The following is a 13,384-nucleotide window of genomic DNA, read 5'->3' on the forward strand; positions in this document are numbered from 1 at the left end:
AGGAGGAGAAGGGGACGACAGAGGATGAGATGGCTGGATGGCATCACCGACTCCATGGACATGAGTTTGAGTGAACTCCAGGAGTTGGTGATGGACAGGGAGACCTGGTGTGATGCAATTCATGGGATGGCAAAGAGTCGGACATGACTGAGCGACTGAACTGAACTGAAGTCCTTTTTCAACCCCATTGACTGTAGCCCACCAGACTCCTTTGTTCATGGGGTTTTTCAGGCAAGAGTACTGCAGTGGGTTACCATTTCTTTCTCCAGGGGATCTTCCCGACCCAGGGATTGAACCTGTGTCTCCTGCATTGCAGGTGGATTCTTTACCAACAAACCATCTCCACTTCACAGATGAGGAAACCAAGGCCCCAAGAGTTGAGGTGATTCACCCAAGGTCACCTAGTTTAGAAGCCAAAAATCCATGTTTCTTCCCTTTCTACCATCTTGTCTCTAGTCTTTGGGGCCTAAATGGGAACTCAAAGGGAGACTAGCTGAGCTCTTCTCAGCTGGCCTTAGTGGCTGCTCTTTTGAGAATTTTGTTATTGAAAGAATGAAAGAAAAGTAAGGATCAAGAGTAAGAGGAAGATACAAGGATGCCTGGTAGTCCAGTAACTATCAAAACTCTCCAAAACTTGAGAGCTTTCAAGGAACTCACATATTTCTTATCTCATTTGGTTCAAAGAACAATCCCATTAGGTTAATAAAGCAAGTATAATGGTGGCTCAGACGGTAAAGAATCCTCAGACACGACTGAGCGACGAACACACTGATTGATTGTAAAAAGGCTGGCTCAGAATCAACCCCTAACTCTTCTGATTCTCAAACTCTTTCCATAACCTAAGCGAGGGCATTCTTAGCACACATACCCTACTTCTGTCCCTTTGGTCTTGAGAGTCAGGACCAAGAGACAATTGGACACCCTTCTCTTGTGTGTCCATACAAGTCCAACTTATAGTGACCTTTATTTTTTATTTGTATTTTTGGCTATGCCACATGGCTTGCAGGATCTTAGTTCCAAATCAAGGACTAAGTGGAAGCATCGCATCCTAACCACTGGGACACCTTTCATTTCACTGTTCCTCTGCCGGAAGTTGCCCCAGAAGCAGGCACCTCCCCCTTCTGGTTTTAGGATTGTTGCTATTGTTCAGCCGCTAAGACAGGCCCGACTCTGCGACCCCATGGACTGCAGCATGCCAGGCTTCCCTGTCCTTCACTTATCTCCTTTGGTTTTAGGATTACTTTTACACAACTGATTTTATATAACTGATAAACCAGGGAGAATATTATCTGTCAAGCTGCTGTTTGTCCATTTAACAGCTGTTTCTGAACAGGGCTTCACTCTAGACTAGTCCCTGATGTTAGAGAAATGAACCAGACATATTCCCTGCTAACGAGATGCTCACAGTCTAGTGGAACTGAAGAAAACACAAATACCTGACAAGATACATGACATTCATGAATGCATAACAAGATGGAATAAATGTCACAACAGAGTTATAAGCAAAGGGCTATGGAGAATCAGGGACAATTCCGACTGGTGGAAGAAAAGTGTATTCCTAAAAAGAAAGCAGCCTTTGGGCTGGACCTTGATGGGTGAGTGGAGAATCTGGACTCACAGTGGAGAAGCAGGCGGGTGTGGGTCACTGACTGGTGACAGAGTGCCACTCCACTGTGTTTATCGATAGACATCCCAACCAGCAGTATGTTGTAGCTACTAGTGACCAAGGTGGGATATTGAGTATCTGGGATGTTAGACAAGTACAATGCCCATGTCTCTACTGAAGGCTCAGGAAGCTGAGATATGGGAAGTCCATCTTCACCCATCCAACTCAGATCATCTATTTACTTGGCCTGAAGATGGACCCCTCTAACACTGGAATGACTCCACAGACGTACCTGAGAAATCATCAAGTCCTTCACTGCAGAAGAAACAGCACTTTCCTGCTTGCAGCATTAGTAACCAAGCTAATGTTCACCAGTCTCTTATAAGTTCCTGGCTCAGCTCTGATCCTGCCAAAGATGGCACTTCAATCACAAGCTTGCTTTCCAACAGGGCTTTGTCTGTGAACAGTTTGGATGTTTTAGGTCCTTGTTTTGTTTGTGGAACTGATGCAGAAGCAATTTATGTTACTAGACTACTTTTAAGACTTTTTTTTTTTGGCTATGCTGGGTCTTTGTTGCCGCACTCCAGCTTTCTCTAGTTGCTGCGAGTAGGGGTTACTCTTCATTGTGGTGCTCAGGCTGTAGGCGAGCAGGCTTCAGTAGTTGTGGCGCAGGAGGCTTAACTGCTCTGCAGCATGTGCACTCGGGATCGAACTGGTGTCCTTTGCATTGCAAGACAGATTCTTAACCACTGGACCACCAGGAAAGCCCACTAGGCAACTTTTTTCCATGAAGATACTAAAGATTTCAGGTAAGACATAGTTATAGCAGAAAGAGAGTGAACATTTGGGAAACAGGGATGGAGCCCCATGCGAGAACAGTGTGAAGTCTGCTCAGCCCCCATGTCACCCTGAGGCTAGGGGCTATCCAGCTCAGTCAGGCCTCCAGCTAGATCTGGGCTGGATCTTGCCCCAGCTTGAGGGAAGCCAAGAGACCCAGACCACCTGCTCCTCCTCAGGTCCTAAGGTGTCTGTGTCATGTCCCACCTGATCTTAACTGCCCTCTTAACCACTCAACTTTTCTGTTCTCTATGTCTGGTTTGCTTTCCCAGCTAGATTAAAACACCAGTCTCCTGATTCCTTGTGAACATGGCCACGGGGTGTCTGTATCCTATCCCTGCCATTGTGAAGCTGGGCACAGAGCAAGTAGGTACTCAAAATCTCTGTGTGGATATCTTGCTGTTTAGTTGCTCAGTCGTGTCCTCTTTTGTGACCACATAGACTGTAGCCTACCAGGCTCCTCTGTCCATGGGATTTCCCAGGCAAGAATACTGCAGTGGGTTACTGTTTCCTTCTCCAGGGGCTCTTCCTGACCCAGGGATCAAACCTGTTTTTCCTGCATTGGCAGGTGACTTCTTTACCATCTGAGCCACCAGGGAAGCCCCTGCTGAAGTCTACAGGCCCGAGAATCACAGGATGACAGTTTCAAAGATGAGGACAGCATCCCTCATCTGGGACAACAGTGAAGGGATTAAGAGTAGACATGTACTTCTGGTTTTAGGTTTGCCTTTTATAGAACTGAGCTATATTTAAATCAAGGGGCTTGGATCATTCTGTGGGACAGCCCTGCATTTCCAGTATTTCACCTTCTGCTCTCTCAGACCAAGGTCCCAAGTTTCCCCTAATCTGTTTTTCCAGTTCCTGCTTGTCAACATCTTCCAAGGAGACATGGGGTCTTCTCCTTCCTCTTGGGAAGAGTAACGGGAAGGATGGTAGGGTTGCCACTGCCAGTCTAGGGGCCCCAGGGTTCGAGGCCAGAGAGGAGAGCTGAATCGGGGCCCAGTGGGGGTGGGGGTGGAAAGGACCCCAAAGCAGAATACAGCTTTCTATAAGGTGGTCTCCTCCGAAGTGCTGGGTAGACAAGAATGACAAACAGGGACATCGGATAGGGTCAAAATTCAAACAAGTCCCCCTGACGGGGAGAAGGATCATGAGCTACTCCATCCTCCCAGGGAGATGGTCCATCAAGGAGACCAAATAGGAACAGAGTGGGGTGCAAAAGGGGCAAAAGAGACCAAAGTCCTAGGTGGTTTAGGGATTATTTAGTCTGACCCCCTTCTCTGATCCCACAGTTGAGGTCCTCAAAAATTCCTTCCTGTCAGAGAAGAAGCCACTTCCACTCAGCATCAATCTTCATCTTTGATGCTTCCAATCCATCCTCCAAGTTGTGGTCTTTCTGCAACAGCCCATTCAAGTTGCTCCCCAACCTTCAGGTTAGAGTCCAAAATCCATATGGCCTAAAATGGCCCCTCTCTGTTAAACACGGGTAATGCTAAGTCGCTTCAGTTGTGTTCGACTCTTTGCGACCCCATGAACTGTAGCCCACCAGGCTCCTCTGTCCATGGGATTCTCCAGGCAAGAATACTGGAGTGGGTTGCCATGCCCTCCTCCAGGAGATCTTCCTGACCCAGGTAGACCTTCACATACAATATTCTGTCTTTACGCCTTTCCACATCCCACTGACCTCATTCCACTGACAACACACTGCACAACATTCTCCAAAGACGCAATAAATTTACTCCCATCTGCCAGGAGAATTGAAATGTCAAGGTCCAGCCCAGGTGCTACCTCCTCAGTTAAATCCCCCCTCACTTTTCCAAGGAAGGATGAGTTAGTTGATCTTCTATGTTCCAAAAATACCTCTGCAGACTTCCCTGGTTGTCCAATGGTTAAGAATCCATTTGCCAACGCAGGGGACACAGATTCGACCCCTGGTCTGGGGAGATCCCACATGCAGCAGGGCAACGAAGCCTACGCACCACAACTACGAGCCCATGTTTTAGAGCCCTAGAACCACAACTACTGAAGCCCACGTACCCTATAATTCATGCCCCACAATAAGAGAAGACACCACAATAAGAAGCTCTCATATCACAACTAGAGAAAGCTTGCATGCAGCAATGAAGACCCAGTGCAGCCATAATTAACTAATTTAAAAAATAAAGTTGGGAAAAACATATATATATATATATATATATATGCTTCTGCATAGCCTTTCTGACCGTGATTTGTACTGATTTATGGAGACTCAGACCATAGGGGTGGGGATGGGTTTTGACTTCTCACAGCCCTGGTTGCTAGCACACCAGTTGCTAGCCAGCATCCTACTAACACTCCTGTTTTTCCCCCTAGTTCCGTCATCCTACTGAGTTTTGCATGGTTCTATATATTCTTTTCTGCTGAATAGGTACTCCTGTCTGGTCTCAGCTGGTGTTCTGCATGCACTTCCGTGTCTGAAGGTGTATTCCTGATGTATCTGTAGTAAATGATCAAAAAAAGTGTTCATTTATAAAGAATGAACCCCTTTCCTTTATAAACACACAGTGAGCTCCTGGCAGAACCCAGTTAAAAATCTAGGTTGTCGGATATCCAGATCAGGGGTCTCCTCCTAGGCTGCCTCTTCCATTTTCCATGCCCATCCAGTTGGATGCTCCTCACTGATCTGGGCTTAGAAACTCTGGGGCAGCAACAGACATTGGCAGAAGCAGGAACGCAAGCTGCCATCTGTAAGGACAGCCTCCGTGCCCATCCTGGGGAACTGTCGTGCTGCTGAGGGGCTCTGAATCGAGCTGGAGGCGGTGGTAGAGCAGGCGAGTCATGGCAGCCCACGCTCGTTCTCTGCTCAAGGGCCCCAGCATCTGCCTGTCTTTGGTGATACAGGAAATGGGTGCTCTGAGCCGACTCTGAACCAAGGAGGGACGGCTGCCATTGTGGCCAAGGTCCCCCAACCCCTGGTGATGAAAGCAGGAGTGATGGCCTCTACCCAAAGGAGCCAACCTATAGGGACTCAGCGAATGCCGGGGATGGGCTCAGAAAAGCTGCAGCCCCTGATGAAGGTCAAGGGACACAGATCACCATCCATCTGGAGAGACAGATGTGGACGGCCTTTCACCTAAGCAGCCTGTTCTCCACTGCCTGCCCTCATTGGTGTGTCTTCATTTCCTCAAATTAATTCAAAGCTTCCCTAAGGGACTTCCCTGGCAGTCTAATGGTTAAGAATCTGCATTTATACAGCTTCCCTTGTGGCTCAACTGGTAAAGAATCCGCCTGCAATGTGGGAGACCTGGGTTCGATCCCTGGGTTGGGCAGATCCCCTGGAGAAGGGAAAGGCTACCCACTCCAGTATTCTGGCCTGAAGAATTCCATGGACTGTATAGTCTATGAGGTCGCAAAGAGTCAGACATGACTGAGCAACTTTCAGTTTGCGTAACTTACACTGCACAGGGCACGGGTTCGATCCCTGGTTGGAGAATTAAGATCCTTGAGAAAAACATCCTCCACCACTCATCCCTCAAATGCAACCAGAATGTTTGTTTTACAGCTGAATCTTGTTTCGAGCAAAGTGAGCATGTAAAGTTGAGAGATGAAGCTTCACTTAACTCTTTTCACCACACAAAGCTCCCCAGATGTGGACTTCCCTGGCAGTCCAGTGGTTAAGACTCTGTGCTTCCAATGCAGGGGGTTTGGGTTGAAGAACTAAGATTTCACATGCCCCGCATGGCCAAAATTTTTTTTTAATTTTTTAAAGGAGGAAAAAGAGCTCCCCAGATGCACTCATTCACTGCTGGCTTACTGCATATAAGGTCCTCTATTAGGAACTGAAAATTCAAATCCTACTGCAATATAATCCGTCCCCAGCAAAGAAAGTAAGTTGCATCTTCACATTCATGCACAGACAGGAGTAATGTGATGTCTTCCAGGGGAGGCTCACCAAGGTGAGTTTGGGAATCTGGAGGTGAGTTTGAAAGGAGTGGTGCCTGAGCTGGGCTCTAGAGAACAGGGAACTTGCCACTCAGAAGTTGGAATGCCCTCCACATGGAAGAGACATCAGCAGCACAGGACTAGGGGAGGATCCATGGACCATGCATACATGTGAGCTAAGTCGCTTCAGTTGTGTCTGACTCTTTGCAACTCTATGGACTGTAGCTACCAAGTTCCTCTGCCTTAACAGCTGTATGGTCTTACTGTGTATGTGTGCGTAATCAGCCGCTTCAGCTGTGTCTTTTTGTGACACCCCAGCCGCCCCCCGCCCATGGACTGTAGCCTGCCAGGATCCTCTGTCCATGGAGATTCTCCAGGCAAGGATACTGGAGTGGGTTGCTGTGCCCTCCTCCAGGGCATCCTCCCCACTTAAAGATCGAACCAGCACCTATGTTCCTGCATTGGCAGGTGAGTTCTTAACCACTAGCGCCACCTGGGAAACCCCCTCCTATGTATTATTGTTCAGTCCCTAAGTCGTGTCTGACTCTTTGCGACCTCAGGGACTGCAGCACGCCAGGCTTCCCTGTCCTTCACTATCTCCCAGAGTTTGCTCAAATTCGTGTCCTTTGAGTCAGTGATGCCATCCAATCATCTCATCCTCTGTCACCCACTTCTCCTCTTGCCCTCAATCTTTCCCAGCATCAGGGTCTTTTGTATAACTAATGAGAACCTATTGTATAGCACATGGGGTGAGAAAAAAGGAGGTATAACATGCTTGTAGAACATACTAAGTTAACCTTTAAAATGTATTCCAATATACAGTAGATGCAGACAACTACTGCTTATTTCACTTGTACAAGATACACTGAATAGTCAAATTCAGAGTCAGAAAGTACACTGGTAGATGCCATGCCCAGGGGCGGCAGTGGGGGATGGAGAGTTAGTGTTTAATGGGGACAGAGTTTCAGTTTAGGAAGGTGAAAACTTCGGGAGAGGGCTGATGGTAAGAGCTGCACAACAATGTGAATATACTTATGTCATTGAATTGTACAGTTAAATATGGTTAAAACAGTGTTTTATGTGACTTTTACCACAATAAAAAAAATTAAAAAAAGAGCTGTGTGATCTTGAACACGTTACCTAACTAGAATCTTGCTTTTCTGCAAGGTCCCTCCCTGGTACTTTCTACTGAGTGGATCACTAAGAAATGAAATGCGATCGTGGCTAGGAGCATCTGGCAGCATCAGGCACATGGCACGTGATCACTGAATGTCAGGTTCCATCTCCACGTCTGAGGTGCTGGGACGATGAACAACAAATGAAAGACTTTGGGGGACCCTTGAGGAAGGAAGAGGCCAATAAAAGAGGATTCTGAAGTGGGTGGTGGTGGTGGTGAAGGAAGAGGTGCCTGGAGGAAAGAACCCAAAGCTTCTGAGTTGAGGTTCTGCTCCACGGCAGGCCACTTTACGGGTGCTGGAAAAATACTCCCCATCACATTGGTCTTTGGTTTGTCCCCCAACAACACTGTGTTCCAGGAGTGGCACAGCGATGCAATTAGCAGAATCGAGCTTGTGGGTGGAGTGTAGGAGTTAAGCAGGGATGAGAGGCAGCACCTGGGCTCCTGCCCAGACTGTGGGGGGACCAGAAATCAGGGGACGGGGAAAGATGGCTGCAGAAAGAGAAATGCTTTTAACTCCAACACTATCCTCTACAGGAAAGGCAAAATGTACAAGGTTTTTTTTGTTTTTTCAGATCTATATACCTACTCTTTTAACCTGAATAATCTGGCTTATCACCAAGCGGCAGGAGAGACACTGACAGGCATCCCCCTGTACTGCAGAAACGAGGCACAGTTATGGATCTCCAGGGCAATTCTCCAAAGAATCTGGCTTCTTATATGCTCCTCTTTCATTCTTTCACCCCACAAACATCCACAGAGGAACTATCATACACAAGATCCCAGAGAGGCAAATGTCAGCTCAGTTGTCCATACCTCCATTCCTCTTGCTGATTCACTAGTCAGTTTCCTTATCTGTCAGATGGAGAAAATGGGCTCACAGGATGATGCAATGAGACAGTGAACAGACTTGGCATACAATAAGTGCTCCAGAAATGCAAACTATTGTTATACTGATAAAAGCAAGATTGCATGTTATGCTATCTTTCATTTGCCCCTCCCACCTCCCAGATACACTCTACACCCTTTTCCACTCTGTGCAGTGCCCTAGAATGGACTAGTCAAGACTCTCTTGCCCCTTGACTTCTCACTGGGTTTGGTCCACGGGGAGCGAGATTAAGGGAGGGAGAAATTGAAGACAAGGCTTTTATTTCCCCAGGTCCCTTCCTGAGCCCCTTGACACAAAGTCTCAGCTCTAGGAAAATGACCTTCCACACAGCCTCCTTACCTCTGGGCGCAGAGGTGGTTACAATCCCACTGTGACTAGCCCCAGAATATTTCACACTCCATAGCTGTTTCCCTATACCTTGTGTCAGATTACCCAGCTGATATGTGCCATCTGTTTTCGGGGACCCCTGACATCCAAGGTGCAGAACATAGGAACAGGCCTGGGGATCAAGAGACCTCGATTTGAGTCTCATGTCTCCTCCTCGCTGGCTCTGTGACCCTGAGCCAGGCTCTCCTTTCCAAGGCCTTAGCTTCTACATCTGTAAAAAGAACAGCTCTTTTGTCCTACAACCCCACCCCACCACACACACACACACAAACACACACAGGGGGTTCTGTAACTTAAGCCTAGGACAGGGATGCATACAAAGGAGAGCTGCCTCAGTCAGAGGGCAGGTGAGGTTGCCAGGCCTACACCATCACATCCTTCCCCAGGAATTGCCTCACTCGTTTTAAGGACGTTCTGTGTCCTTGTTCTCTCAGGCCACCAGATTACCAGATGCCCAGAGGATCTCCCCCACCGCCAAAGCAATTGCCAAGAAAACTCAGGGAATTAAAATAAATTCCCTTATCTTTCAATAGCCAGCCACCAACCCTGCTTTAGCCACCAAGGCCCCTTCCCAAGTTCTAACGGCCCAGGGATCCAAGCAGGAAAGCCTGGTCAGTTGATGCCCCACTCCCTGGGGCTGCAGCAGGGTAGGGGGGCATCTTACAGTTGGCATCTAAGACAGAGGAATCTAAACTATCACCCTGTTGGGAGACCCCTGTGGCAGGTCACGTTTCAAGTAGAAGCTAAGGACCACTTAGGTGCTTATTACAGAGTCTCTGAAGTCCTTTTAGCTCCTAAAATTAGTGACCCAGAGGAATCCACGAGGCACAAGAAATATGTTCTAATAATTTCACTTTCCATGCCTATCCCCACAACTCCCCCTCCCCGCCCGCCGCCCCCGAATCTGAAGTTTCATTTGTTCTAAGTGCTTTCCCACCCACGGTCATCCAGGAGGGTAAAGTGAGCCAGATAAGGCTGGTTTCTGTCCTAAAGACAAGAGGAGAGGGCAGCGTGGACTCCAGCTTTTCTGAGTTTCTGGAGGGGTGAGGGAGGTGCGACAAACTCCTAAAATTATCAGTTCCTGTTTTACCTGAGGACTGACCGCAGGTGAAAAACCACAACACAGTAGCTGCCAGCACCAATTTGTCTCTGACGTTCTTCACGTTCCCCAAATGCCTCCAGAAAGCTGTGGCTTCACCCCACAACTCTGAGCAAGTTCAAGACCTTTCCCCGCCCCAAATGAAAAACTTCCGAGCTCCTCAGGGCTTCCAACGGTCGGGCAGCGCACGGAGCCGGCTGAGGCGGCGAGCTTGCACCGTAGCCCGGCCCCGGGGCGGCCTCAACTTTGGGGGCGGCGAGGGCCGAGAAGTGAAGCTCTTCGGCTTCGCGGGGAAGGAACCCCGCTGCCCTCCTCGCCTCAGACGCTGAGTCACCGCCGCCCGGGTTCCGCCGAGCCCGAGTTCCCAGGAAGGGCCGCCGCGCGCCTGCGCATGCGCGGTCCCGGGCGCGTGTCTCGGGAGCGCGCGGCCCCGCAGGAGGCGGGGCAGGGCCGCGGACACGAGCGGAGGCGCTTGCGAGGGTCGGGATCCCACAGGCGACGCTCTGACGGGTCCCGGTGCCGCGGCCGCCCTCCCTACCCCTCAGAGTCGGGGTGACGAGCCTCTCGGGGATAGTCATTTACGCGTTAGGAGCCGGGCTTGAGGGACCAGACCAAGTTCCACCAGGCACCCGTTCCCCTATCCTCATGACCCCGGTCCAGAATTGCTCTGCCCAGGCGCTGGTTTCACCTGCAAGGTGGCGGGGAGCGGGGGAGGCTGGGGAAAGGGAACGGGGGAATGAACCGGCCAAGGCTGAGGCCCTCCAGTCGTGACGCTGACCTCGGACCGCACCTGACCGGTGTGAGGATTCGGGCCTCAGACCCTGAGGTCCCCAGACGCGCAGGTCGCTGGTCCGGGAGACCCGTTTCCGCACCAAAAGTGGCCCCCGACCCCACCAGGAGCCCACCTCACTGGATGATCTGAGACCCCGGGGCCAGTAGCACCTCATGTCCTCGTCCTGCCCCGTCACACAGGCCTTCCTGTCCTCTTGTCCGCTGACCCTGGTCAACTGGGCTGGAGTGACCAAAACGTCACAGGGGGCCAGAGAAGGGACACAGATTTGGGTGTAGGCACTAGTAGGGGTACAGGGCCCCACGGGGGTTCCTGAGTAGGGCAGGACTGATGGGGTGAGCCTCTTCCTGCGGCCTCCTTACCAGGCTCCAGCACCTGGTTCTCAGCTCCTAGGAGTGGGGCAAGGACAGGGAGGACAGAGACCCAGTATCCCCTACCCATCAGGCCATGAGTCACTGGAGGAAAGGGGCATTGCCCAAGGGATACTGGGTAGCCAAAGCAGGCTCCTGGATGCTAAGTGCTCACCTCTCCAGGCGGTGCCCATTTGCTGCCTGCAGGAAGCAACTTCCTTCTTCATGGCCTTCAATATTCAGAAATGGAGTGACCTCAAACCCTGGTTCCTTGGGCTTCCATTTAATTGCCTTGTTGTTGTTGATAAGTGAAGGCCAACTCTGGGACCCCATGGACTGCAGCACACCAGGCTTCCCTGTCCTTCACTATCTCCCAGAGTTTGCTCAAACTCATGTCCATAGAGTCGGTGATGCTGTCTAGCCATGTCATCCTCTGTAGCCCCCGTTCTTGTCCTGCCCTTCATCTTTCCCAGCATCATGGTCTTTTCCAGTGAGTCAGCTCTTCGCATCAGGTGGCCAAAGTATTGGAGCTTCAGCTTCCGCATCAGTCCTTCCAATGAATATTCAAGGTTGATTTCCTTTAGGATTTGTTTTGATCTCCTTGCTGTCCAAGGGACTCTCAAGAATCTTCTCCAGCACCACAATTTGAAAGTATCAGTTCTTCAGCGCTCAGCCAACTCTCATATCCGCACATGAGTACTGAAAAACCGTCACTTTGACTATACGGACCTTAGTCAGCAAAGTGCTGGTTTCCCCTAAATCACCTCATCTCACCTTGATTCCTCACTGGACACACAGATGTCTTCCTTTCTGAGTCTGGGTCTTTGATCTCCCAGCAGGATCCAACCTCCTGGTCTCTGACCTTCCAATCCCACCCATCCCTCAACATGTACCTAGAATTCCCTTCCCAAGCTCGATAACCCCCTGGCTGTCTCAGTATTCTCAGGAGTCCTGATATGATGTAAACAGATTCTCAACAAAGGGAATCTATTCAATGCTGAAATAAATTTCACAGTCAATATGCATTGGTCAGACTTTTCAAATGATTACATTTTCAAATGGAAAAAAAAAATCCTCTGCCAGACCATGTGTCCCCATGATTTAGAAAATGTGGTCACTTCATCCCAGAGGACTTCTGTGGTCACTCAGGTTCCATGACTCTTTCCCTAATTGGCTGTTGGCTCCCCCAGGGGAAAGAATATGCCTGAATAAATATGTGAGAATTCCAAGGCTTTTGAAGTTGTGGTGGGAGAAAAATCCAGAAGTTTGGAGAAAATGGAAATAGAACCAACAAAATTTTTTTTTTTTTTGCAGTCTTCACAAATACAAAATCACTCTTCATTGTATCAGAAAAATGTACTATCACAATTTGGCCTAGGCTCTAGATTAGCACAAGTCAGTATGATAGCATATAGTCGAAAGAATAGCGGGATGGATAGAAAATTGCCTTTTAGTTTGGTTTGTCAGGTTTTAATGGGGTGAATTTGGACCTAACTTCTCTGGATATGCAGTTTCCCCAGGCTGGATTTGAATTTAAGGTCAGTAAATATACCTACCCAATCTATTAATACTTTACAAGATGATCATGGTAGAGATCCAACTGAAATGGAATTAAGGGTATGATTTTTTTTCTTATAATATTTTGCTGTTGTTCAGGAAATAATCCTCAATAATCTTTCTAATGATAGGTTTTGTTACTTACAAGCTTCAAGGTACTGACCAAACATTTTAGACAGTTTATGAAGAGGAGGGAGAGGGATCAGAAAGAACAATGTCACCAAATGTGACCCCTGGGCAAGTAACCTAGCATGAGCTGTAGGGTGAATCAGACTTCAGAAGAATTCCAGCCCTCCCAAATACACATGCCATCATCCCAATCACTCTGACCATCAGTCTCCTCCTCAGTAAAGTATGATTAATAATAGTAATAACATGTACTGAATACTTTCTGTGGGCTCTGTACTATTTCAAGCATGTTACATTAAGTCATTTAATCCTCTCAACAACCCCATGAGAGAAGAACTATTAACATCTCCATTTTATGGGTAAGGAAACTGAAGCACAAAGTTAAGACATTTGCCACCAGGTGCTCAGTTAGTACGTGGTGGAGCCCAGGATGGATCCCAAGCGCTGACACCAGAACCTGTGCTCTTGTCTGTGCCGGATGGCTCCTTCCCTGTGGGGTTATTTTGAAGATTACATGAAATGAAGCAGGGATTTCCCTGGTGGTCCAGTGCTTAGGACTCAGTGCTTTTACTGCTGTGGCTTGGGTTGGGGAACCAAGATCCCTCAAGCCACACAATGCAGCACCCCCCCCCCAAAAAAAAA

This window comes from Bison bison, unplaced genomic scaffold (genome assembly GCF_000754665.1).
Source record: "Bison bison bison isolate TAMUID 2011002044 unplaced genomic scaffold, Bison_UMD1.0 scf7180017864144, whole genome shotgun sequence".
In the NCBI taxonomy this organism is placed as follows: Eukaryota; Metazoa; Chordata; class Mammalia; order Artiodactyla; family Bovidae; genus Bison; species Bison bison.